Source organism: Entelurus aequoreus, linkage group LG12 (genome assembly GCF_033978785.1).
Source record: "Entelurus aequoreus isolate RoL-2023_Sb linkage group LG12, RoL_Eaeq_v1.1, whole genome shotgun sequence".
NCBI lineage: Eukaryota > Metazoa > Chordata > Actinopteri > Syngnathiformes > Syngnathidae > Entelurus > Entelurus aequoreus.
Window position 1 is genome coordinate 11,218,622 of NC_084742.1, and position 27,210 is coordinate 11,245,831.

General features: G+C 39.5%; 1 protein-coding gene across 5 annotated transcripts in view; it reads right to left on the minus strand.

The window, feature by feature from the left end:
- syt1a (synaptotagmin Ia) overlaps positions 1 to 12,979 on the minus strand; it is a 222,534-nt gene extending 209,555 nt beyond the window's left edge. For 4 of the 5 annotated variants that reach the window (XM_062064690.1, XM_062064688.1, XM_062064691.1 and 1 more), the window contains exons 1-3: positions 12,827 to 12,979; positions 9,370 to 9,502; positions 8,698 to 9,007 (exon numbers count right to left, since the gene is read on the minus strand). The gene's annotated coding sequence lies outside the window, so the exon portion shown is untranslated. The remainder of the gene's footprint in view (positions 1 to 8,697; positions 9,008 to 9,369; positions 9,503 to 12,826) is intronic. The other variant, XM_062064689.1, reaches the window with a different exon arrangement.
- Between the last annotated feature and the right edge of the window lie 14,231 nt (positions 12,980 to 27,210).

Genomic DNA, 27,210 nt, shown 5'->3' on the forward strand with positions numbered 1-27,210 from the left:
TTAGTGATGCCTCCTCCACATTGCTGGAGGTCACTGGTGATAGTTGGCTGTATCGTCACAGCAGGGGTCATGTTACTTCATGACGCACGTGTTTACGCAGCGGAGCTCGTTGGATTGAGGCAAAATAAAACCTCTTACTCTGTTGTTTTGTAGACTTGCGGGCGTGTAGGCGTTAACAGAAAATGGGCCCATTGTAGTAGAAGAAAAGGCTCTCGATTGTGAGCCTCTCACTTTGTTCAAATTGATGCTTTCGTCTTCGGCGCGTTAAATTTAAATTGGACTGGCAATGGTGGCAGTTTTTGTGCGCTCTCGTCAAAGCCGTCAATGGCGCTCCAATGACGCTTGAGTGGCAGCCAGAAATACTCTATGATGGAGCCAAATACACACTGACAGGAAAAGCTGCGGTGGATTGGACCTTCAGTGGCACCGCCCTAGAGACCAGCAGGTGCATGATGGGATATCCGCATGCAGGTCTCAGGTAAGCACTGGAAAGAGAAAGACCTCTTTCACCGCGCAAATCGCTTTCACTAATAATTAATCTCTTTTATTGGCCGCTAGAGACGCTCCTCTAACAAGTAGAGGCAGGGCTACATACATATACACACACACACACACACGCGTGCACGCACACGCACGCACGCACGCACACAAAACGTTCACCTCTAATAACTGGCTCACAAAGCTCCTGCGGGCAGCGGCAGGAAAATGTGTGGACGCTGGCTCTTTAGCGGCTCTAAGTATGAATCAGGATATTAAAAAAACGCGGGCAGGCAAAAAGCAATTTCCTCTTAAGGGAGATTTTAAAATGACAGCTCTTGGAGCGGAAGTTAAGTCGTAAAAATCACTCTTGCGCATCTTCACCAGACGCCTCTGTCATATTTTATTCATTTATTGCATAAAGGGATTACATTGTACTTTATAAATATACTTCTTGGCAATAAAAACATACGTTATCAGTTTTGATTTGTGGCCATGGATACATTTCGAGCACCGTAATTACCTGTTAGGCCCTCTCTAACAAACACATTATAATAGGACTGTCTGTGAATGCAGCTAGTTGGTACAACTCCATATAGTAAGTGGCGTTGTAAACCTGCTTAACACACCTCAAAAACATCTGGCCTACCCGAGAATAAGAAGATGTAGCAGCTGCAGGGATCACTGTTGCCAACTTAACGGCTTTGTATTCAGACCTCTCTACATTGTCCATAGGGAGAAATCTAGTGATATTTGCTCTTATTTGAAACTTTTGAAGACTCAAACATGATAGCAGGTAGGGTTGGGCGATATGGCCTTTTTTTAATATCTCGACGATACACGATATATATCTCGATATTTTGCCTTAGCCTTGAATTAACACTTGATGCATATAATCACAACAGTATGATGATTCTATGTATCTACATTAAAATATTCTTGTTCATACTGCATTAATATATGTTCATTTTAAACTTTTATGTAGAGAGGGAAATCACAACTAAGTCAATTTACCAAAACTGTATTTATTAAACGGTTATTAAGCAGTGGCACAAACATTCATGTAATTTCAAAACAGAAAGTGCAAGATTGTCAGAGACATTTTAAAACAAGCTATTAGTGCACTTTTGTGCATGATGTCACTAAGATGACATATCAAAACACTAAATTCAAGTGCACTTTTTTATACAGAATGCCACTACAATAGCTTAAAACAAATAAAGTGCACTTTTGTGCATGATGTCACACAAGATATTTCAATAACTGTCAAATAAAAATTAGCTGCATAATAGGAAATTAAATAGTGTATGTCCTTCACTATGTGGTAGGTAACTGCGGACGTTATCTCCTTTTGTTGTTTATTTTTTTCATATGGTGTTGATCTGGAAATAAATGATAAATGGGTTATACTTGTATAGCGCTTTTCTACCTTCAAGGCCTGACAGTATTTCCACATTTACCCATTCACACACACATTCACACACTGATGGCGGGAGCTGCCATGCAAGGCGCTAACCAGCAGCCATCAGAGGCAAAGGGTGAAGTGTCTTGCCCAAGGACACAACGGACGTGACTAGGAAGGTAGAAGGTGGGAATTGAACCCCAGTAACCAGCAACACTCCGATTGCTGGCACAGCCACTCTACCAACTTCGCCACGCCGTCCCTGGAAGACGCCAGGCTCAATTGGGTCAGTGCATTTTGTTGGATGTGGCACCGGCCGAGATGTTGACATGTGGAGTTTCAAGCACTCTTCATTCTCTAGCGGGTGAATTTTCAAATGATGCTACAAATTAGTAGTGCTACTACTTTTTGTAGCAACGCTTTTGCCGCATACTTGACATATTACGGTTGTCTCTTCAACATCTTCCCGCTTGAATCCAAACCACCGCCAGGCGATAGACTGCGTGCTGTTTTGCTTGGGAATTAATTCTTCTTCCGCCATTTAATACCAGATTCGCACCTTCTCTCTCTCGTATTACCACTCGCACCGCTCCGCTTGCACCTGCCACAGAAGTTAGCTGCCACAGCTAACTTTATCTATGGTATATTCCGCTCTGCTACCTCTCTGCTCTGCGAGGGCATATTACGTTGCACGCGCAACAGTATGTGACGTATGTAACAAGCTTGTTTTATCTCTCTGTGAGAAGGAGAGACAAGAAAGAGTGAGAAAAGCCTGTAGTGTAATGCCCGCAGCTATAAGCAACTGCGTGAGAACGTATACTCGAATACTCACGATAGTCATTTTCTACATCGCACAGAGACAAACCTGCAATATATCGAGTATATTCGATATATCGCCCAGCCCTAATAGCAGGTATTGCTCATCTCAACAAGCAGCAGGTCCTACTGCCCCACAGGACATTTATATGCACTCACAGGCTTTTGACATTTAAAAAATTCCAAAAAGGAGTTACAGAAGAAAGCAAATTTGTATTTATAAACATACCGTAAATTCTGGACTATAAGCCACTACTCCTACGCTTTGTACCCTGCGGCTTGTAAACAGTGCGGCTAATTTTTATTCGCTAACGACCATAATGCAAATAAGAAAAAAATAATTAAAAACAAGTTAATATACTGAAAAGGTGTGTTATTGTTTGTGCTATGGCGCCATCTTCTCGACAAGTTCGCTCACTGCAGGTGCTGCAGTGCCCTTCGTCTTTGTACATCATAGTCACAGTTTTCATTAACAAATTTGGAGGGGTCAAAATCGCCATTTAAAATTGCTAACCAGTAGCCTGTCAATAGCAAAGCCAATGTATATTAGCATCAAGCTAACACATTGTTGGAAAATTAGAGCCTTACATTAATTACATTGGAGCGTTTTTTGAGTCAATTCCTTTGTTGGATTGAAAATTGCAACATTGCCTGGAGGTAGTTTGGCTGAGTCCTCTCTCAGTGCTGCAGGAGTGATCACCAAATGTCAAAAAGCAACCGGGCGTGATGTCACGCGCAATATAGGTACTGCAAAACTGTAACGTTGGATTTTATGTGTAGGACCGTCGGGTTTCTGTCGGTGCCAAAAAAAGTACCGTATTCGGTACCCATCCCTACCGACAAGACATAATTTTCTTATGTTGGGGGAGAAGTCTTTCCCTTATTTTAAATTATTTTTGAAATGCAAACATTTGCATATTCAGCAACTTAAATATTTATACGCACCTGTCAATCATTGCAATCTATTGTCCATCCATCAGCGTGGAAACAAGACAATGAGCTTGTTTAACTGCAGAAGCTGGTGTGGCGTTTCTCAGAAAAGATTAATCCAGGTTGTTTTTATTAATTTATCAAAAGCGTTACAGTTTGGTTCCCGCGGGATGATTGTAATCAAAATTCAGCTGGATCAAAGTGATTAATATCAGGTTTGTGATTACTTGCAACAAGCCGGTGACTTGTCAGCAAGCCAGGTTGCAAACAATCAGGAAAGATGTAGGTTGCAGGAGTGTGAAGAAGTGTGGGGCAGGTTTTATGGGTTTTGAAAGTAATAGAATGGGTGTAGGGTCAATAATAATAATAATAGTAAAAGTAACACTTAAGATTTTCATAATTTTTTACAACAGTACAGTAAAACTTTAATTTACAAACCCCTGTATTTGCAAACTTTTCGGTTTAAGAACCTTCAAATCGCGCCAAATCATTTATTTTGTGGGCCGCTGGAAGCTTCAGGGCGTTAAGTTAAAGTTAAAGTACCAATGATTGTCACACACACACCAGGTGTGGTGAAATTTGTCCTCTGCATTTGACCCATCCCCTTGTTCACCCCCTGGGACCGGTACCGGGCCATGGCCCGGTGGTTGGGTACCACTGCATTACACGGTCGCCACTTCTCAGAGGTTTAGCGTGTGTTTCTTTTCTCGCGATTCACCAAGTTTAGTCTATTTTGCTTACTCAATATGGTTTTAAATAAGCCAACAAACCAGCCAGGAAGAAGAAGGGATTTGCTGTGGACTTAAACTTAGAGAAGAGAGGGATCCCCTCCTCCCTTCGCCCTCCTTCTGCCACCCTCCCCTTCTCTGCCTCGTGACGGCACGTCGGCGGCCATTCATGGACAGCAAGGTAAAAATAATTTTACTTTTTGCATTTGTGTGTGTATGTGTATGTGTATGTATATATATATATATACATATATATATGTGTGTATGTTTACACAGTATATAGACTAGGGGTGTGGGCAAAAATCGATTCGAATTCAAATCGCGATTCTCACGTTGTGCGATTCAGTACAGATTCTCATTTTTTAAAAATCTATATTTTTTTTACCATTTTTTTATTTTTTAATTTTTTTTTAATTAAATCAATCCAACAAAACAATACACAGCAATACCATAACAATGCAATCCAATTCCAAAACCAAACCCGACCCAGCAACACTCAGAACTGCAATAAACAGAGCAATTGAGAGGAGACACAAACACGACACTGAACAAACCAAAAGTAGTGAAACAAAAATGAATATTATCAACAACAGTATCAATATTAGTAACAATTTCAACATAGCAGTGATTAAAAATCCCTCATTGACATTATCATTAGACATTTATAAAAAAAAATTAACAATGAACAATAGTGTCACAGTGGCTTACACTTGCATCGCATCGCATCTCATAAGCTTGACAACACACTGTGTCCAATATTTTCACAAAGATAATCCATCCATCCATCTTCTTCCGCTTATCCGAGGTCGGGTCACGGGGGCAGCAGCCTAAGCAGGGAAGCCCAGACTTTCCTCTCCCCAGCCACTTTGTCCAGCTCTTCCGGGGGGATCCAGAGGCGTTCCCAGGTCAGCCGGGAGACATAGTCTTCCCAACGTGTCCTGGGTCTTCCCTGTGGCCTCCTACCGGTTGGACATGCCCTAAACATCTCCCTAGGGAGGCGTTAGGGTGGCATCCTGACCAGATGCCCGAACCACCTCATCTGGCTCCTCTCCATGTGGAGGAGCAGCGGCTTTACTTTGAGTTCCTCCCGGATGACAGAGCTTCTCACCCTATCTCTAAGGGAGAGCCCCGCCACCCGGCGGAGGAAACTCATTTTGGCCGCTTGTACCCGTGATCTTGTCCTTTCGGTCATAACCCAAAGCTCATGACCATAGGTGAGGATGGGAACATAGATCGACCGGTAAATTGAGAGCTTTGCCTTCCGGCTCAGCTCCTTCTTCACCACAACGGATCGATACAGTGTCCGCATTACTGAAGACGCCGCACCGATCCGCCTGTCGATCTCACGATCCACTCTTCCCTCACTTGTGAACAAGACTGCTAGGTACTTGAACTCCTCCACTTGGGGCAGTGTCTCCTCCCCAACCCGGAGATGGCATTCCACCCTTTTCCGGGCGAGAACCATGGACTCGGAGGTGCTGATTCTCATCCCAGTCGCTTCACACTCGGCTGCGAACCAATCCAGTGAGAGCTGAAGATCCTGGCCAGATGAAGCCATCAGAACCACATCATCTGCAAAAAGCAGAGACCTAATCCTGCAGCCACCAAACCGGATCCCCTCAACGCCCTGACTGCGCCTAGAAATTCTGTCCACAAAAGTTATGAACAGAATCAGTGACAAAGGGCAGCCTTGGCGGAGTCCAACCCTCACTGGAAACGTGTCCGACTTACTGCCGGCAATGCGGACCAAGCTCGGACACTGATCGTACAGGGAGCGGACCGCAACAATCAGACAGACCCCATACTCTCTGAGCACTCTCCACAGGACTTCCCGAGGGACACGGTCGAATGCACAAAAATAAAATAAGTCATATTTTTGGTTCATTTAATAGTTCAAACAAATTTACATTATTGCAATCAGTTGATAAAACATTGTCCTTTACAATTATAAAAGCTTTTTACAAAAATCTACTACTCTGCTTGCATGTCAGCAGACTGGGGTAGATCCTGCTGAAATCCTATATATTGAATGAATAGGGAATCGCTTTGAATCGGAAAAATATCGTTTTTGAATCGAGAATCGCGTTGAATCAAAAAAAATAGATTTATAATCGAATCCTGACCCCGATATTGAATCGAATCGTGGGACACCCAAAGATTCGCAGCCCTAATATAGACGTTCGAGTGTCTTCAAAGTATGCATTCTTTAAAAAAATAGAGACTTTACATCACCATACGAACTTTTTGAATTACCGTAATTTCCGGACTATAAGCCGCACCTGACTATAAACCGCACCAGCTAAATTTAGGGGAAAATACAGATTGCTCAATATATAAGCCGCACCCAACTATAAGCCGCAGGGTTTTGATGTGTAATTACCGTAGTATATAGGGGTTCCTGCTACCACGGAGGGGATTGTTGGGACAGAGATGACTGTTTGGGAACGCAAAGCGTCCCATTTATTAACAATAAATCTTTCAATCATTCAATCAAACTTTCACATCTTTGACATGGCGAACAGCATTCATGCAGAGTACAAATAATACAACGGTGCAAAGTAATACAAAGTGCTCGCCTGTACGTTATCAAAATAACCAGCCTACCGGTATATGAAAAGTCAGTCTTTAATCATTGTGTCATCGTCTTCCTCCTGTGTACTAAAACCACCGAAATCCTCTTCGTCAGTGTCGGAGAAGAACAGGCCGTATATAAGCCGCACCGTTGTATAAGCCGCAGGGACCAGAACGAGGGGGAAAAGTAGCGGCTTATAGTCCGGAAATTACGGTACAAACCATGTTCAACAACCAATTGAGGTTTGTAAATCAAGGTTCCACTGTAGCGGCTTTTTATTTTTTTTTCCTGCTCAAGGTCATTTAGATTTGTTACATTTCTCACATTTCTCAGCCTTTAAGTTTATAAAAGGAAAATTAAATTATTCATCAATTAATAATCACGACAGGAAACCCTCCCAAACTCTTTTTAATCTTGTAAGACATCACCCCACCAGTATTCTGCCAGTGATGTGCTGATAGGGCGCTGCTAACAGGACACTGGAAGCAAAGGCTGCACACCAAAACGGGCACGCAGGGTGACACCATACAGACTATTTATTTATATCCACCGGGGTGGAAAAAACAGCCGCCTCTTTCTCCTTTGCTCTCGTTTCCGGCCACAAGAGAATCCGAAAGTGAGCGTAAGGAGTCATGTGCATGCAAATGAGCTCCTGCAGGTGCCCTTTCATCTTCATGGCTTATGTCTTTCTTGAAACGTTCACAGCTCTGCCGGTCAAAAGGTTAGCATTAGCGACCTTCCCACTTCCCTTTAATGAGATTATTTAAATACGACTGAGAGTGGAGCTAATTTAAAGGAAATCCAAATGATTCAGGCGGTTTACACATGAATAAAGAAAGAAAAGGTAACCCTGGCTGATGAGAGAGCTGGAGAATTCCATGAAAAAGCCAAGCACATGAAAGCCCCCTCAAGGTGTTTCAAAGAGCCATTTCCAGCCTGAAGCGTTATCCATCAGCGCGTGAACGGCCTCCGCCTGCCCGCTTTTGAAATGGAGAATCAGCGAAAGTCTCCCCTGAGAATGTAAACATAAGCTCTGCCTTGGGAAATGAGCCGCGAGGTCATTGGCCGATGGCGCTCCCTCCGTCACCTGGTAACGTTTGGACAGGAGAGAGCTTCCTGGTTAATGTATTCCCAGTGCTGGGCTAAACAGCTGCACCTGCTTACTCCACTTCTCTCTGCTTGCTACTGAGACGTTAGATCACCCGAGATGATGGGAGCATGTGTCCCTTGGAGTCACTTGACACGTTCAGCTGGGAGCGAGAGGGCATCCCAGGAAGTCTAAATTCTCATCACTGATTCAACATCTTCAGCGAGTTTATGAAGAGAAAAGTCACAGAGTGGGATGCCATCTTGCTGTCACAGATGGCGTTTCCGCCAATTTCCTTCTCTTTTGTTGCGGTCTAGAAGACACCAAGAAGGCAAAGAAGAAGAGTGGCGCTAATTTGATGTGTAGGAGATGCAGGGATTAGCTTCTATAAGATGAAAGCACCCGGCCCTCCTCCCTCCCCTCGTCACTCTGTCCGCCCACGCACCAACACCATGGTCTCCCCTCGCAACCGGAGACATGCGGACCACCGATGGCCGCACCTCCCGGGCTCAGGAGCACACACAAACGCTTTTAGGCACACAGAGGTGTAAAACAAGGCACTGGAGCATCAATCACACAGTATGCTTTCATCCTGATTGCGTTGCCTAGCTACAATTCCTATCACACACTTTGGGCAGCAGGAATCAACCATGGATGGAAAAGCAAAGAAAAGGAGTGCTCTTACCTGCCAACCTCACCTTCAGTTCCGGATCTGCAGGTCCTGGCGGGGAGGCGGAGGCATCTGGAGTTGGAGAGGCAGCGGAGCTCACGCCAAAGAGAGAGGAAGAAAGAAATGGAGAGAGAGGGAAACGTAGAGGCGGAGCTTGGATGATGACTCTGTCACTGCGCTGCACAACCAGTCTTGAGAGAGCACGGCGGATGGCGCTAGACTGCATCCCGTTCAAACCAGCGAGACGGGAGAGACCCCGCCGGCGTCGTCACACAACACTTTCTCGGAATCCCTCCAGCATCAGTGAGTCCTTGTCCATGATTGGCTGTGAGGAGAACCATGATGGAGATATTACATGACCTAAGTTGACCCTTTCAACACATTAACAAGCCACCTTCAGAACAACACGACCCCCCTTCCTCCTTTGGGAGATCGTTTGTCAAAGGACAAGTGCGCACGTCTACTTGTAAGAACTTGTCCCGTGTTGGTGAGACTAATTTTCCCTCCAGGATGGCGGCTATGGTGACGCCTGTCACAAGTCACGCCACACAAACACCCTTTCATTACACTGATGAACTACGTTGCCATGGTGGCCTCAAACTAAGAACTTTCAGCAGCAGCAATAGCTCGGAACTAATTAACATATTTAATAAACAACAATAAACATATCGGCAGTGCCATCCTCACCGAAAATGAACTCCTCTGATTGGCGTTCCATCTTTTCCCAGCGGTAGGTCCCACACTGGAGCGACCTGCGGTGTTCCATGAAGCACTCGGAAAGGTCACGCTGCTCTCCAGCCAGAGTCCAATATTCAATACCCTATTTATAGCAACAGAACAGTTTTTCCACTCAAAACAATGTGATCAGACTTGATTTCTGCTGTAAAACCAGCATCCTCTGACTCTGGGTCGTGCCTCCAAATGTCGCCGCGCAAAATCAAAGAGACACTTTTAATCAAGTAATGGAGGAGATAATTAGAAGGGTGGTGATGGAAGGGTGGCTGCCATTGAATGTTAATATCTATACCTATCACGGAGGATAAATACAATGTTCAGTATTGTGGTTGTAATTTCAATTTGTGTTGTGCGATATTATATATATATATACATACATACATACATACATACATACATACATACATACATACATATATATATACATATATACATATATACATATATACATATATACATATATACATATATACATATACATATATATATATATATATATATACATACATACATACATACATACATACATACATACATACATACATACATACATACATACATATATATATATATATATATATATATATATATATAAGGGCTGCAACTAACGATTAATTTGATAATCGATTAATCTGTTGATTATTACTTCGATTAATCGATTAATAATCGGACAAAAGAGACAAACTACATTTCTATCCTTTCCAGTATTTTATTGAAAAAAACCAGCATACTGGCACCATGTTCTGGACATTGGGGGTGCAGCATACACCAATAATAATAACAGAAATGTAACTCATCAGAACTGAATCAGATATTGTACACGTTTCTGTTGTGAATAATAAAGGATTCATTTTAGGCTGCCTCTAAATAATAGCATGAAATATTCCAGCACCTTCATAACGTTTAGTTATACTAAAGCGTCACTCAAATCTAAATATATTTATATAGCTTTATCGGGCCCGGCTACATTGATCCATTATGAAACCAACCTGAGATATTTCTGTCCGTTACGTTTATTTCGAAATTGGTAACCGTGCGTTTTCTCTCTCAAAACGGAGTCAAATGTGCCGGAGACACATTATCAGCCCCGCGTTGCAACAAAGGCATAACGTTAACGTTACTCACAAAAAAGCTGAACTCATGAATGCCTGTTGCCACTATGGACTTAAAAAGTTACGTACTGTGAGTTCCCCTCATCCATGGCTCCAACATGTTTCCTTTTCAGGTGCTCCTGAAGCAATGTTGTACTTCCGTGCCACTTTGCAGGAAACGGTCTTCTTTGAAGTCTTTAAAGTAAAGTGTTCCCACACTTTTGACGACTTAGGTCGTACACTTTTCTCCATTGAAGCAATAACCTCAAGATGTTTTTCTGCTGAACTATCCGTACGGTTTACCTGCGCCATTTTTCTAATGTTTCCAGACGGCGTCGTCACGTGAGCTGTACATGACACATCATTGGCTAGCTTACCTCCACCTCATGAGACGTAGCCTCAGCGCCGCCCTGCCGCTGTTTTGTACTGTTTTTGTACTTACTTTGATTATTGTTTCTCAGTTGTTTGTAAATATTGCAGTTTATAAATAAAGGTTTATAAAAAATAATAAAATAAAATAAAAAATGTTTTTAAATAAAATAAAAAGCCTCCGCGCATGCGCATAGCATAGTTCCAACGAATCGATGACTAAATTAATCGCCAACTATTTTTATAACCGATTTTAATCGATTAGTTGTTGCAGCCCTAATATATATATATATATCGTACAGATGTACAATATCACAATTTTATGTCTGAGCTGCAGCTCGTGCAAAGCCAACAGATCAAGCGTTCAGCTTCCATTTTTAAGGAAACTTTTTTATTTTTATTTAATTTTATAATTAGCCTATTGAGTCAGACTGCCGAGAAATATGATGAACATTTACAAGCATTTACAAGCACTTCACCCAAAATTCAAGCATTTTTCAACCCTTGAAAACACAATTGTTGGTAGAGTGGCCGTTCCAGCAACTTGAGGGTTCCAGGTTCGATCCCCGCTTCTGCCAACCTAGTCACTGCTGTTGTGTCCTTGGGCAAGACACTTTACCCACCTGCTCCCAGTGCCACCAACACTGGTTTAAAAATGTAACTTAGGTATTTGGTTTCACAATGTAAAGCGCTTTGAGTCACTAGAGAAAAAGCGCTATATAAATATAATTCACTTCACTTCACTTCACAACATTAAAATCCAAGCATTTTCAAGCACCCGTACGAACCCTGTTCACAACACTTCAAGACAGTAAACTCAGCAAACAGGCTTACCTTCAGACTGTGGATGTATTCCAGGTGCCAAGAGTGCAAACTAGGGCTGCAACAACTAATCGATTAAATCGATTATAAAAATAGTTGATTAATTTAGTCATCGATTCGTTGGATCTATGCTATGGCAATTTTGTATTTAATTTTTTTTAGAAATGTTTTATTTTTTATAAACTGCAACATGTACAAACAGCTGAGAAACAATAATCAAAATAAGTATGGTGCCAGTATGCTGTTTTTTTTTCCAATAAAATACTGGAAAGGATAGAAATGTAGTTTGTCTCCTTTATCCGATTATTAATCGAAGTAATAATCGACAGATTAATCGATTATCAAATTAATCGTTAGTTGCAGCCCAGGTGCAAACGTATCGTTTATTTCGCCATGCTGCCATTCAAATGTTTGAACTATGTCTTTAATTAGGCCCGGTCAATCGACAAAGTTCGCCATGTTACTTGTGATTGGATTAAGTCCCGCCCACTTGAAGCCCCCTAGGGGCGATCGTGAGCAAACATGGACCGCCTCCTATCCGTCATGTAAAATGTGATTTTTTTTTTTTTGCAGATAAAAACTTGTGCAGTTGTTGAGCAAATTGTTCTTTTCATGAGAGCAAAAATAACGCAAAAGAAAATTGATCATTTTTAAAAATAAATTCAAGTCTTAAATACCCACTGAGATGACATTATATCTTGTCCCAAAGCAACTGAAATGTAATTAAATGTCTTTTTTTTAAAAAATCTTTTAAACGCCACAGGTCATTGTGGAAATGTTGGCTTTAATCAGCCTGATATTGACGCATCGAACAAGTCTCAAGAACACACATACCAAATGAATGTCGGCCATTTTGGTTGAAAATCAGGGATTATGTTTTGCATAAAAATCACTTCTGCTACATTATTTTCAGTATATTCCATCCATCCATCCATCTATTTTCTACCGCTTATCCCTCTCGACGTCGGGGGGGCTGGAGCCTATCCCAGGGGCCTATTCGAGCAGGAGGCGGGGTACTTACAATATTACATTATTACATTTACAATACATAACTTCTACAATATCACTACAACTACATTATTTACAATATGCTTTTTGTACAATGTCACTATTACTAAATGACTTACAAGAGCTTGTAACTTGTGTAACCGGTGTTCTCTTCCTCTGCGTTGTGTGTAGAATCGAATGAAGACGACGGACACCAGGGGTTGCTGCTCAGCTGCATTGACTTGTGTTAATGATAGGCATGTGCGTATCGATCCTGTGCTATCGATATATCGATACTCACACGCTACTCATTTGGCATCACTTTTCTGAAAAAAGTATCGATATAAACCAAAAAACGGCGTGTGGGGGGTGCAAGCATCACTTTCAGATGTTTTTGATGACTTACTTAACTTACTATGTGCTGGGACACCCCTGTACCTGGCAGAGTATAGAGCTGGCCCAGTCACGTGACAGGAGACAGCGAATGAGCGTCGTCAACGTGTAACACACGCGCAGCCAGCCGACAGCGATGCAGCCAGAGATATCCAGTGTTGTCCAATTGTTGACTTAAAACAGGCATTGTTTTTGTTTTTTTTAGTAATGTTTACTGAATATTTTTGTTTAAATGATTATTCTAAATTCAAATAATTTCCACACATGGGAATTTACTGTCAGTTGAAGATTGCTTGAGTATTTAAAACAAGATAAGAAAGAGATACAATTTGGAGATTCTTCATCTTTGCATTACAGTTTTATTTTTTTCCAAGAAAATCTTGAATATATGATTGAATGCGATTTTGGTTTTAATCTGTAACATGATTTCTTACATTTCGAAAACATTAGCCTATTTCATATTTCATTAATTGCTAATTATATCACAAACTTTAAAAAATAACTGCAGCTTCTTGCAATTCGGATTTGACTGTTAACTGGAAAGCCCTAATATTTAATTATTATTATATATAATATATAGTTATTATTATATATAATATTTAATTTATTTTTCATATTTATGTTATTTATTTAAATTTTACTTTTATTATATATTGACCATAATAAATGTGGTATAAATGGTCTGTATTTGTCTTGTGATTTGTCTTAAATAATAACAATAGTAATAATATTTTTGACTGACAAAAAATTGCCAATAAGAAATTATTGGTATCGGTATCGATGAAAATGCAAGGAAAAAGTATTGGTATCTTATCGAATCCTAAAAGTGTGGTATCGCCCATCCCTAGTTAATGAGTCTGACGATACAGGAAATACAAACTTGTCAATATTGTTCAGCCAATCGTCGAGCCTCTCTCCCGTTGGACAAAAAGGAAGTAGAAAGGCGTGTCCAACACAAGAGGCAGGTGTCACAACAATTATTGCAGTAGGAGGGACAACAAGACAATGGTTCCACATTGACAAAAACATCTAACAACCTTCAGGCATTTTCATGTAACTTACACATTTTGCGTAATTATAACAATAATACATTATAAAATACGCATTATATTTACATGACATAATTACACTTGTATAGTATGTTACTTGTACAATATCACTATTACTACATTGCTTACAATACAATACTTGTACAATATCACTATTGCTAAAATGTCACTACTACTACATTACTTACAATACATTACTTGTACGATATCACTACAACTACATTATTTACAATACATTACTTGTACGATATCACTACAACTACATTATTTACAATACATTACTTGTACAATATTACTACTACTACATTATTTACAATACATTACCTGTACAATATCACTATTACTACATTATTTAAAATACATTACTTGTACAATATCACTATTACTACATTATTTACAATACATTACTTGTACGATATCAGTATTACTACATTATTTACAATACATTACTTGTACAATATTACTACTACTACATTTACAATACATTACTTGCACAATACCGCTATTATTACATTTACAATACATAACTTGTACAATGTCACTACTACTACATTACTTACAATACATTACTTGTACGATATCACTATTACTACATTATTTACAATACATTACTTGTACAATACTACTACTACTACATTACTTACAATACATTACTTGTACAATATCACTATTACTACATTATTTACAACACATTAATGGTACAATGTCACTACTACTACATTACTAACAATTACAGATGTCCGATGATATCGGCCTGCCAATATTATCGGCCGATATATGCGTTAAAATGTAATATCGGAAATTATCGGTATCGTTTTTTTTAATTATCGGTATCGTTTTGTTTTTTTTAATTAAATCAACATAAAAAACACAAGATACACTTACAATTAGTGCACCAACCCAAAAAACCTCCCTCCCCCATTTACACTCATTCACACAAAAGGGTTGTTCCTTTCTGTTATTAATATTCTGGTTCCTACATTATATATCAATATATATCAATACAGTCTGCAAGGGATACAGTCTGTAAGCACACATGATTGTGCGTGCTGCTGGTCCACTAATAGTACTAACCTTTAACAGTTAATTTTACTAATTTTCATTCATTATTAGTTTCTATGTAACTGTTTTTATATTGTTGTACTTTCTTTTTTATTCAAGAAAATGTTTTTAATTTATTTATCTTATTTTACTAATTTTTTTAAAAAGTACCTTATCTTCACCATACCTGGTTGTCCAAATTAGGCATAATAATGTGTTAATTCCACGACTGCATATATCGGTTGATATCGGTATCGGTTGATATCGGTATCGGTAATTAAAGAGTTGGACAATATCGGAATATCGGATACCGGCAAAAAGCCATTATCGGACATCCCTACTAACAATACATTACTTGTACGATATCACTATTACTACATTATTTACAATACATTACTTGTACAATATCACTATTACTACATTACCAACAATACATTACATGTACAATATCACTACTACTACATTACTAACAATACATTACTTGTACGATATCACTATTACTACATTATTTACTATACATTACTTGTACAATATTACTACTACTACATTACTTACAATACATTACTTGTACAATATCACTATTACTACATTATTTACAATACATTACTTGTACAATACTACTACTACTACATTACTTACAATACATTACTTGTACAATATCACTATTACTACATTATTTACAACACATTCATGGTACAATGTCACTACTACTACATTACTAACAATTACAGATGTCCGATGATATCGGCCTGCCAATATTATCGGCCGATATATGCGTTAAAATGTAATATCGGAAATTATCGGTATCGTTTTTTTTAATTATCGGTATCGTTTTGTTTTTTTTAATTAAATCAACATAAAAAACACAAGATACACTTACAATTAGTGCACCAACCCAAAAAACCTCCCTCCCCCATTTACACTCATTCACACAAAAGGGTTGTTCCTTTCTGTTATTAATATTCTGGTTCCTACATTATATATCAATATATATCAATACAGTCTGCAAGGGATACAGTCTGTAAGCACACATGATTGTGCGTGCTGCTGGTCCACTAATAGTACTAACCTTTAACAGTTAATTTTACTAATTTTCATTCATTATTAGTTTCTATGTAACTGTTTTTATATTGTTGTACTTTCTTTTTTATTCAAGAAAATGTTTTTAATTTATTTATCTTATTTTACTAATTTTTTTAAAAAGTACCTTATCTTCACCATACCTGGTTGTCCAAATTAGGCATAATAATGTGTTAATTCCACGACTGCATATATCGGTTGATATCGGTATCGGTTGATATCGGTATCGGTAATTAAAGAGTTGGACAATATCGGAATATATCGGATACCGGCAAAAAGCCATTATCGGACATCCCTACTAACAATACATTACTTGTACGATATCACTATTACTACATTATTTACAATACATTACTTGTACAATATCACTATTACTACATTACTAACAATACATTACTTGTACGATATCACTACTACTACATTACTAACAATACATTACTTGTACAATATCACTATTACTACATTACTAACAATACATTACATGTACAATATCACTACTATTACATTACTAACAATACATTACTTGTACGATATCACTATTACTACATTATTTACTATACATTACTTGTACAATATCACTATTACTACATTATTTACAATACATTACTTGTACAATATCACTATTACTACATTACTAACAATACATTACATGTACAATATCACTACTACTACATTACTAACAATACATTACTTGTACGATATCACTATTACTACATCATTTACTATACATTACTTGTACAATATCACTATTACATTATTTACAATACATTACTTGCACAATACCGCTATTATTACATTTACAATACATATCTTGTACAATATCACCATTACTACATTATTTACAATACATTACATGTACAATATTACTACTACTACATTATTTACAATACATTACTTGTACAATATTACTACTACTACATTATTTACAATACATTACATGTACAATATTACTACTACTACATTATTTACAATACATTACATGTACAATATTACTACTACTACATTATTTACATTACTTGTACAATATCACTATTCCTACATTATCTACAATACATTACATGTACAATATTACTACTACTACATTATTTACAATACATTACTTGTACGATATCACTATTACTACATTATTTACAGTACATTACATGTACAATATTACTACTACTACATTTACATTACTTGTACAATATCACTATTCCTACATTATTTACAATACACATGTACAATATCACTATTCCTACATTCTTTACCACACATTACATGTACAATATCACTATTCCTACATTATTTACCATACATTACATGTACAATATCACTATTACTACATTATTTACAATACACATGTACAATATCACTATTCCTACATTATTTACCATACATTACATGTACAATATCACTATTGCTACATGACTTACATGACTTAGTACTTACAAGAGATTACCTGTATATAATCGGGGGCGGTATAGCGTAGTGGGTAGAGCGGCCGTGCCAGAAACCTGAGGGTTGCAGGTTTGCTCCCCGCCTCTTGACAACCAAATCGCTGCCATTGTGTCCTTGGGCAGGACACTTCAGCCTTGCCCCCGGTGCCGTTCACACTGATGAATAAATGATGAGTGAATGATAGGTGGTGGTCGGAGGGGCCGTAGGCGCAAACTGGCAGCCTCGCTTCCGTCAGGAGGCATGCTGTGGCTACAAATGTAGCTTACCACCACCAGGTGTGCGTGAATGATGGGTTTGAGTATCTAATAATAGAAAAGCGCGATATAAAATGTAATCCATTATTATTATTATTAATATCACCGGCAAGCACTTTTTGCAGGTTGCTGAGTCAGCATTCATTTCACACCCGAATAGCACCTTTTTTGAGTCTGGTTTCTACATTTACATTACGGAATCAGGTTTCAGTGCCCATCCCTGGTGGCAAATGTACAATTCTGTAATGAGCCTAAAATAAAAGGAATTAAGAATCAGGCCGAGAAAAGAGGAAACTCCCTGCATCTTTTCTTCTTGAATGAGGGGTCAGAGGTCAATGGAGGCTTGCTAATCCACACCTCCTTCAGCAGAAAGGCCTTCACTTACACACCTGCTTTCATTGTGTGCCAGTCCTCACCTGCAGCATTGGTGTCAATTAAAGACTGGCAGGCTTACAAAGCATTGATCTTTTTGACGAACCGTATCCAATTAAAGCTGCCGCCGCGCACACTTGAGCACAAACACAAATTAATTTTCTTTCCTAATCCCAGAAACACGAAGAATTCCTCTGGCGCGTCTCCGCCAGCGGGCTCGCTAATGGCTCCTATTGTCAGGCTAAAATTGAGTTCAGGGGATTATTTTTCCGCAGTCGTCACCGCCTGTCACGTAATCTCAGAGACGTGCGGCCCGTCATCTTTGGCTTACTTAAGATTCTTTTTGAAAGATAATGAGCGTGTCGTTCACTTCCTGTTGTCAGCCCGCCTTCTACACCGCCTCAGCTGCCATCGCCCGCCAGCAACGCATGTCCAAGATGGCTGCCATCACGCCACCGCTCCCTGTCGGCAGCCTTGAGGTGATGAACGATCATGGCGGTCGATCTGCCTGGGAACATACGATGGGATCCAAGCGTCGCTCATGCCAACAAGACACCTGGGGCGGGGGTGGTATTATGGGATGTCTGTTGATCCCAGCAAGGTCACATGATATTCGTCTTTGAGCTGTAAGGCGATTCTCAGCCCGTCTTCAAACACGCAGGGATTATTGTTCTTTTGTCAGAGCGGGCACACTATTGATTTTGAGCAATATCTGATGCAAGACGGACTATGTTTAGGGATGTCCGGTAATATTATCGGCCGATAAATGCTTTAAAATTGAATATCGGAAATTATCGGTATCGGTTTCTAAATTATCAGTATCGATTTCAAAAAGTAAAATGTATGATTTTTTAAAAGGCCGCTGTGTACACGGATGTAGGGAGAAGTACAGAGCGCCAATAAACCTTAAAGGCACTGCCTTTACAAGCCGGCCCAGTCACATAATATCTACGACTTTTCACACACACAAGTGAATGCAACGCATACTTGGTCAACAGCCATACAGGTCACACTGACGGTGACCGTATAAACAACTTTAACACTGTTACAAATATGCGCCACATTGTGAACCCACACCAAACAAGAATAACAAACACAATTAGGGAGAACATCCGCACCGTAACACAACATAAACACAACAGAACAAATACCCACAACCCCTTGCAGCACTAACTCTTCCGGGACGCTACAATATACACCCCCCCCCCCCCTCTCCACCTCAACCTACTCATGCTCTCTCAGGGAGAGCGTGTCCAAAATTCCAAGCTGCTGTTTTGAGGCATGTTAAAAAAAAATAGTGCACTTTGTGACTTCAATAATAAATATGGCAGTGCCATGTTGGCATTTTTTTTCCATAACTTGAGTTGATTTATTTTGGAAAACCTTGTTACATTGTTTAATGCATCCAGCGGGGCATCACAACAAAATTAGACATAATAATGTGTTAATTCCACGACTGTATATAACGGTATCGGTCGATATCGGAATCGGTAATTAAGAGTGGGACAATATCGGAATATCGGATATTGGCAAAAAAGCCATTATCGGACATCTCTAATTATGTTCGAGGAAATATGTCATGCTAACGCAAAACAACAAACATTTTTACACTGTAAAAAAAAAAAAAGTAGATTTTACAGTAAAAATCATTTTGATCGTAACATTTTCTACGATTTTTACACCGAATGAATAAACAGGTAGAATTGTTATTTTTACCCCCCAAAAAAAGTGTTTTGTTTTTTTTTTACCGTAAAATCCACTGTCGTTTTTACAGCGCATGACTGTACATTTAAAAAACTGTACTGCGGTTTTTACGGGGAAAATTGTGGTGACTAGGCTGCTAGTTTTTTGGGTTTCTTTACTTCAAATCGAGGGTTGTTTTTACAGGGCATTACTGTACATTTAAAAACGGTGCCACTGTTTTTTTTATGGTAAAACTCTGGCGACTCAGCTGCCACTTCTGTATTTGACCTGACTTTTTTACAATGTTGTGTATTTTTGCCTTTCCTGTCATTTACTTGATTATGAAAATGATGACATACTGTATACAATCAGTATTTATCATTAAATGGCATGTGTTTGTCCGATTTATTTTCATTATTTTGAACGTGTCTTTTCCTGCAGTGGCTTTCTTCTGGCTTCTGATTGGTCCTAACTTATTAAGGGATTGCAGCGCCACCTGTGACAATTATTTAACCCCCAGACTAGCAGAAAAATGTGTATTAAACATGTTGGCATTTAAAAATCTTAGTCCTGTCTTGAGTCAATTAGCAAAGAGCGACCCTCGCATGAGATAGCAAATTATTCTGTCACCTCAGCGCCACGGCGCCACTGCAAGGCCGAATGATTAAATCTTTTTGTGTGTGCGATGCCACCGCCATGGCTTCACTGGTGATGTAGTGTGTGTGTGTGTGTGTGTGTGTGTGTGTGCACCTATCAGCCCCATGATGTGTCGAAGGAATGGTTTATTTTTAGTCAGGCGCAGCACGTGATGCGCTTTGCAGCTGCAGGCGACCGCTGCAACATGCTTGGGCTTTGCAACCCAGCACTGGCGATGCACGCCTCGGCGTGGGGGCGGGGCCTCAAACGTGAAAACCCCCAAACACCTGAAGAAGACGGCTGTTCAAGATCTTATATTGTCCGATGTGCATGTGTGCCTAGTGCGTTGACCTGTTGGTAACACAAACAATTCTTTGGACTCACTTTAAAAGTTGAATCCTTTGCAAAAGTGTGGTAATTATGCGCTATCGCGCTGCAATTTAAAGTGTTGTGATCACCACCTGTGCGACGGGACTACGGCGGAACAAAGCCACGTTGGCACAGGCCTCTCGCGCTTCATCATCCACCTGATGCCACAGTACAAGCGCTAATCAGCTGGCAACCGCTTATTTTCCTCTGCAGCACTGTCTGTAATTTAGCTCCATTATGCCACACAAAGACGCTTCTGTCATAACTCAAGTGCATTAATTAGCACAGCTTTTTTGGGGGGGGGGGCGAAAGGAACACAGTCAGCATGCTTAGCAGTATTATGCGCTGATTGGCCACAAGGGGCAGTCAGGGGAAGGGCCTGTCATAGAGGGTATGACCAAGTGGAGGCACGTAAATAAGACCGCTCACAGACTGGCGCATCCTGAAGAGGTGGTCAGAAAGCGGTCTGTAAAACATAATCTATGCAAAATGTTGACCAAGGAACCACCATTACATGTCATGTAGACCAGTGGTCCCCAACTACCGGTCCGTGGATCGATTGGTACCGGGCTGCACAAGAAATAAAAAAATAAAAAATAAATGTTTTTATTTATTTATTTTTTTTAATTAAATCAACATAAAAAACACACTCACAATTAGTGCACCAACCCAAAAAATCTCCCTCCCCCATTTACACTCATTCGCACAAAAGGGTTGTTTCTTTCTGTTATTATTATTTCTGGTACCTACATTATATATCAATATAGTCTGCAGGGATACAGTCCGTAAGCACGCATGATTGTATTTTTTAATGACAAAAAAAAATAAAAATAAAAATAAAAATAAAAATTTTCCGTGGACAAATTGTCAAGCGTTGACCGGTCCGCAGTTATAAAAAGGTTGGGGACCACTGATGTAGACCACAAGGAACTACAGCAACAAACTAAAATGAAATGCATACTTGCAAATGAGGCTCAGAAGTGTAAGAAAACAAGACACGCCAACTGGACAGCACAGCTATCATTATCACCTCACTGGTAAATGTTCATTTGGTAAATAATAAAATCTCTTTGTTTTTCTTTAACATTTAATACCACAAGAACACACACAACAGTACCAGTATTGACTCCCATGTATTGGTTCAAATGTGAAAAGGTGCCCAGCCTGTCTCCTCATGCACAAAATGGTGCCAAAAAAAATTGCAATATTGTTTTTACAAAAACAAATTTTTTAATTTTACGTGTTTAGCATTATGATACGCTATTTACTCACGAAAAAAAGAAAAGACGCTGCTTGATTATTCATTTTTGTATGAATTCCTACCAAATCTACACTCGAGTAATGGCTTTTTGTTGAAGGGAGCCTCTGTTGTTTTCATTTGTTATATCCTAGAGCAGTGTTGGCAAGGCACATTTATGTCATGAAAAAAATACGGAGGCACACCACCAGCAGAAAACGTTAAAAAATGTAACTCCACCAGGTCGTCGTGCCTTATTTTGAGTTTGTTGGTGTTTTCCTGTGTGTAGTGCTTTAGTTCTTGTCTTGCGCTGCTATTTTGTTGGCCCTTCCTGTTTTGTCAGTGTTTTCCTGTAGCAGTTTCATGTCTTCCTTTGAGCGCTATTCCGCGCACCTGCTTTGTGTTAGCAAGCAAGGCTATTTACGTTGTTGCTACCCTTCTTTGTGAGGACATTGTTGATTGTCATGTCACATACTTTAGTGGACGCCGTAAGTTTTTGCTGTCGTCCAGCATTCTGTCTCGGTTTACTTTGTAGCCAGTTCAGTTTGACTTTCGTTTTGCATAGCCGTTGCCTTTTCCTTTCCCTTTCGTTTATTTTGGGTTTAAGCATTACATACCTTTTTTACCTGCCACTGTGGTCTGCATATTGGGATCACGACAAACCATCCTCGTCTCACCCGACACGTTCCGACTTTTACAAAGCGAAGAACTACCTGCTGCCACCCACTGGCATGGAGTATTACGTGCTTACCCTGACGAGTTTTACACAGCACAGACACTAAGCAACAGCACATTATTGGCTTATTTTAATAATGGATTTGCAATAAATATTTTTGGGATAAATTAGGTAAAGTTGCATAATTTCCCATGGCACACCAGACAATATCTCACGGCACACTAATGTGCCGCGGCACAGTGGTTGAAAAAAACACTGTCCTAGAGAGGCGGAGCTTGTTGGTTTATAATGATAGAGTAGTAAAAATTATAATAATGGCTTCCATTCTGGTGCTTTGTTTGTGTCACACTATGATAGTGATGCAAACGCACACAAACCTATACACTAGATGCATTTCCCAGCATGCACCGGAAAAGCCTCAGGCTGTCCTTTAACGTGATTAAAAGGGATTTATATCACCACGGTAACCTGCCTGCCTCTTTGTAGTCCATGTGGCTCCTTGTAGTACACACGCACTCTTACATGATATTGTATTCCTGTATAAATGCAGCACTAATATGTCCCAGCGTTTGTTCTTCGGAGCATTTCTTCCTGCTGATCCAGCGTGAAGAGAAAGAGAGCATCATTACGAGTCCATCGCCACTCAGGATGGGACAGGTGTTTGAGGAGGGAGGGGTTGTTTGGGCGCCAACAATAAGGCCGCCATGCTCCGTTCTCTCACCCCCAACGCCGCTCCTTTCGCTCTTATGCAAAGCGGAGTAGAAAGTATTCTCTTTGGGTCATGGAGGTCAACATGGAGATGGTTGTGGAGTGACCAAAGATGCGTTTGCCTCACGCCAGGAAGGCCACATGAAGGAACGGCAGGTGCAAAGGCGGGCTCTACATGTGACTGACAGCTGTGTTTTGGAGTATATGACAGATGGTTGATGAGCGCGCGCCGTCTGGACGACCATGAATACTATCTCCCATCTTGGGGGAAGCTCCCGATGACGATGACGGCGATGAAGAGGGAGGAGGTGTTCCGTAACAACAAGTTATGTCAGGGAGGCCGGCCGGCCGACGCTGCCATGGCAACGCAGTGACCTTCAGAGGGTGCCGACGCTGTGAGTCATCCAGCACATTCTCATCACGTGCTCGCCTCCTCAAACATCACATTTGGAACCAAACCAGCAGACTGAGGAACACGCTTCACCAGGGATGTTCCAAACTTTTTGCGGCAGATTCCTTAAATACTGTCGACAGGATCAGACCGTTTCCTTGAAAAAGTATGTTGATGTGTGGAGCCACGTCCCTAATTAACAATCCGAATTTGCCGCAAATAAACTATACTTTTTACAAGTATTATTATCACTGGTGGACGAGGCCAAACATGTTACACAGTAGGGACGGGCGATATGGCCTAAAATCTATACTGCAAAATAGAGATGTCCGATAATATCGGACTGCCGACATTATCGGCCGATAAATGCTTTAAAATGTAATATCGGAAATTATAGGTATCGGTTTCAAAAAGTGAAATGTATGATTTTTTAAAACGCCGCTGTACGGAGTGGTACACGGACGTAGGGAGAAGTACAGAGCGCCAATAAACCTTAAAGGCATTGCCAATCATATAATATCTACGGCTTTTCACACACACAAGTGAATGCAAGCATACTTGGTCAACAACCATACAGGTCACACTGAGGGTGTCCGTATAAACAATTTTAACACTGTTACAAATATGCGCCACACTGTGAACCCACACCAGACAAGAATGACAAACACATTTCGGGAGAACATCCGCACCGTAACACAACATAAACACAACAGAACAAATACCCAGAACCCCTTGCAGCACTAACTCTTTCGGGACGCTACAATATACCACCCCCACTTCAACCTCCTCATGCTCTCTCAGGGAGAGCATGTCCCAAATTCCAAGCTGCTGTTTTGAGGCATGTTAAAAAATATAATGCACTTTGTGACTTCAATAATAAATATGGCAGTGCCATGTTGGCATTTTTTTCCATAACTTGAGTTGATTTATTTTGGAAAACCTTGTTACATTGTTTAATGCATCCAGCGGGGCATCACAACAAAATTAGACATAATAATGTGTTAATTCCACGACTGTATGTATCGGTATCGGTTGATATCGGAATCTGTTATTAAGAGTTGGACAATATCGGAATATCGGATATCGGCAAAAAAAGCCATTATCGGACATCTCTAGTGCAAAATATTGTGCAGCCTCCTGCAATAACAATATATATCACCATACAGTATTTGGTGTGTAAATGATAATAGAACCATTTCAAGACGGGTTAAAAAAAAGGCTTCTAATTTAGTTGCTGACGTATGCAGTAACATATTACAACATGTCCTGTCCTTTTCTCAAATCTATTAATTTTACTTGTTAACTTACTGTTAATATCTGCTTACTTTCTATCTACACTTCTGTTAAATGTAATAAACACTTTTTCTTCTGTTTGGATCATTTACATTTTGGACGATACGACAAATTTAAGTATCAATCCAATACCAGGCAGTGACAGGGGCAGTATCGGTCATACCAATATTAAAGGCAGTGCCTTTAAGGCACGCCCCCAATATTGTTGTACGGGTGGAAATCGGGAGAAATTCGGGAAAATGGTTGCCCTGGGAGATTTTGAGAGGGGCACTGAAATTCGGGAGTCTTCCGGGAAAATCAGGAGAAAACTATCGTCGGCCCTATACATTTATATCATCTAGCACAGGGGTCACCAACGCGGTGCCCGCGGGCACCAGGTCGCCCGTAAGGACCAGATGAGTCACCCGCTGGCCTGTTCTTAAAAAAAATAAAATAAATAAATAAATAATTTTTTTTTTTTTTTTTTTTTTAAATCAACATAGAAAAAACACAAGATACACTTTCAATCAGTGCATCAACCCAAACAACCTCCCCCCCATGCACACTCATCCACACCCACTCACACAAAAGGGATTATTTCTTTCTGCTACCAATATTCTGGTTCCCACAACATAGACAACACATCTGCAAGGGACACAGTCCCTGAAGCACACATGATTGTATGTGCTGCTGGTCCACTAACATTTTCATTAATTACTATTTTTTATGTAATTATTTCTATATTGTTTTACTTTCTTTTTTATCCAAAAAAATGTTTATTTATTTATCTTATTTTATTTATTTTTTTTAAAAAGGACCTTATCTTCACCAGACCAGGTTGTCAATGAAATTAGATTGGTTTAAAGGGTTTTTAAAACCAGGTCCAGTCCAGATAATGTCCAAGTAGGACTCAGCAACACACACCTTCATTCATGTACACAGAAAAAAATTAGTGAACACAACAGATTGCATATAATTTATAAACAAATTTACATTTTCAAAATAAGCATTTATGTACAGTCCAGATTATGTCCAGGTCACTCAAATTAGGGAACACAACAACAGATAGCATATAATCTATAAACATAATTATACTTTCAAAATAAGCCTTTGAGGACTTCCCACCTTTTTTTTGTTTTTTGGCATCATTATCGTTTTCAACCATGTAACTTTCTAAAGTTAAAAATACTGAATACATGTTTTAAAGAAAGTAATACTAAGTGAAAATCTGTTTTTGGCTTTAAAAATAAACCTTTTGCCGAGTACTATAATTAAATTGACTAAATCATGATTGTCAATGAACTGTCCTAAAATAACAAAAACCATATTAAGCTTCATAAACAAACCAATCCTTAAACACATTTTTTCAACTTCCACCCAAAAGGAAGACACAATATGACAATACCAAAACAAATGCAGGGTGGATTCAGACTCCTGACAACAAAATCGGCAATCATCTGACTCTGTCATATTCCATAATTTTAACATTTTCCCTGTGGGTAAGAAGTTATAAATAATTTCAATTTGAAAATAATGATTTTGCACATCGATAGTAGTTTTATAGACCAGTTTGAATATGGCATCCCATGGCAACGAGCAGTCAAATAAGTCCTCCCATTTTCCATTTGTGTTATATGGGGCAGCCTTCAAAATGTCTTTATCAAATAAAAATTATATATTTTTCTATTTATTTTAGTTCCTTTTTGCCAACTAGAATTTCTTATTAGAGGTTTACAAACTAATAATTTAGTAGTTCCATAATTAATTATTTGTTTTCATCTTTTCCCAATTACTCCAGTTAGTTGATTAAATGAAAAGCTTGAGCAAGCATCACTATACATAGCTCTAAATTCATCATATTTCATAATTTTACCATTCTCATTGATAATATCCTTGACAAAAATGATTCCTCTTTCAAACATATTT